We start from the raw sequence: 2,473 nt of genomic DNA, 5'->3' as shown, positions 1-2,473 counted from the left end.
TGGGATTACAGATGTGAGCCACCATGCCCGGCCACCTAATTTTTCTACTTTTAGTAGAGACGGGGTTTCACCATGTTGGCCAGGCTGGTCTTGAACTCCTGACCTAAAGCGATCCACCTATCTCAGCCTCCCAAAGTGCTGAGATTGCAGGCGTGAGCGACCGTGCTCAGCCTGGGTAAGTCCTTTTTAGAAATCAGATTAAACAACTGTCATTTCAAATATTGGCAAACTTCTAAGGGCCACTTAGGTGGCATAACTCTTATTGTGCAAGAGACTAACCATTCAATTTCTTAAACAAAAAGCTTTGATTTGTTGCTTACTCTCTGATTCACTCTGAAATACCTAAAACTTAATGGCTTAAAACAATGACTGATGTATTACTTTTCTGTGTGTACTGGGAATTCTGCTTCAGTTGGCTGTGGCTGGTGTCTCACTCAGGTCACTGGTACATTCAGCAGTGGAGGGGCTGGGCTGGAGGAGCTAAGGGAGCTTCATAAGCATGCTTGATACCAGGGGCTTCACCATGGGCTGCTTGGGTTTCTTCATGACATGGCCTCGAACTAGTCCAACTTTTTCCATGATGGTTAGCTTCAAGCTGCCACACTTCCTAAAGGGTAGGCCTGGAACTTCTCCATGTTGTAGTAGGCTAAAGCAAGTCCCAGGCCAGCCCAGATTCAAAGATGGGGAAAAGAATCTCCCTCTTGTGACCAGAGTGGCAGGCAGGAAGGAATTGATAGTGTATCTGTGGCCTTCACTAACCAAAGGAACTCTGTACTTGTAAATCACAGCCAAAGTATAAGACGATACAGAGCTTTAGGAAACATGGGATTCAGGAATTGGCCAGCTTTTGAAAGAAAGAGTGTTGAGGGACTAGCTTTCTTTTGGTGGTAAAAGCATGGTCACCGGCCTGAGCCAAAAGCTAACTTGCCAAAGCATGGTCAGAGTGAAGGCTGGTGCTGACTGGCTTTCAGAAATGCATAGCTGTCAGATTGGGTGACTTTCATAAGCAGGCATGTGTACTGAGGAGAGATTGTCTGACTAATTGCTTTCAATGTCTGGTTACTTGTCTCCTATCAATTTTTGTGGTTACCCATTCATGGCTTGAGACTATGGCCAAGAAACTCTCAGGCTTGACTATGGAGAACGTGAGTATTCTCATCATTAAGAGTATTAAAGTGTTCTTGTTAGTACAGGCTTTATTTATGTATTTATTTATTTTTTCTGACACCCAGACTGAAGTGCAGTGGCATGATCTTGGCTCACTGTAACCTCTGTCTCCCAGGTTCAAGTAATTCTCCTGCCATGGCCTCCTGTGTAGCTGGTTCTACCACGCCCAGCTAATTTTGTATTTTTAGTAGAGATGGGGTTTTGCCATGTTGGCCAGGATGGTCTCGAACTCCTAACCTCAAGTGAACCACCTGCCTCAGCCTCCCAAAATACTGGGATTACCAGCATGAGCCACGGCACCCAACTGGCTTTATTCTTGATAACAGATTTTTCACAGTTATTGGACTGTCCCCAGAAAGTATTCATTTTTATTTAATTTTTTATTGAGAAGCCTGAGGATTTAGAAAGTGTATTTTCTTTCACAGTAAAATAAAGAACCACCCTAAAGGCTTATCTACAGATAGATGTTACCTCAAACCTCCATCAAGATGGCATGCTCATGGCAATGCTGAGTAGAATGAAATATTGGTAAAAATATTTTCCCATAAAGTATTCAGAAGGTATAACATGTAAGTAGAAAGTATACCTTCTTGAAATACAAGTAATCAGTAAATATCATATTAGGGGTTCATAAATGCTAAACATCAGACAGGTCAGAATGTCACAACGAGGCATGATTAAGAAGCTTAATATTAGATGGGTGTGGTGGCTCATGCTTATAATCCCAGCACCTTGGGAGGCCAAAGCAGGCAGATTGCTTGAGCCCAGGAGTTCAAGACCAGCTTGGGCAACATGGGGAGACCCCATATCTGCCAAAAAAAAAAAAAAAAAAAAAAGGCAAAAATTAGCCAGGTGTGGTGGTGCGTGCCTGTAGTCCCAGCTACTCGGGAGGCTGAGGTGGGAGAATTGCTTGAGCCTGAGAAGTGGAAGTTGCAGTGAGCCGAGATCACATCACTGCGTTCCAGCCTGGGTGACAGAGCAAGACCCCGCCACACACACAAAAAGAAGCTGAACATCAATGAAAGTCTTTATTAGGAAGGGGAAGTAAGACACTGGCAGGTTTAGATTGTAGCAGCATATGACAATTACATGAAGTACAGGCAATAATTTTATAGATTACTAGTAATGTAGCTGATGGAATTGGGTATTGTAAGTTTTTTGTTATTGCGTTACGTTAGCTAAGTATGACTTACCAATGGTATCTTATGGGATAGAAAGAAAATTATAAAACGATACACGGAAAACTGGCCACTGATTTGGGAGAAAACAAAGGAATACTGTGGGGTGGGATCAATGAACAATTCGA

The sequence above is a fragment of the Gorilla gorilla genome, chromosome 8, assembly GCF_029281585.2.
Source record: "Gorilla gorilla gorilla isolate KB3781 chromosome 8, NHGRI_mGorGor1-v2.1_pri, whole genome shotgun sequence".
NCBI lineage: Eukaryota > Metazoa > Chordata > Mammalia > Primates > Hominidae > Gorilla > Gorilla gorilla.
The sequence above is the reverse complement of the archived record's forward strand: the minus strand, read 5'-3'. Positions refer to the sequence as shown.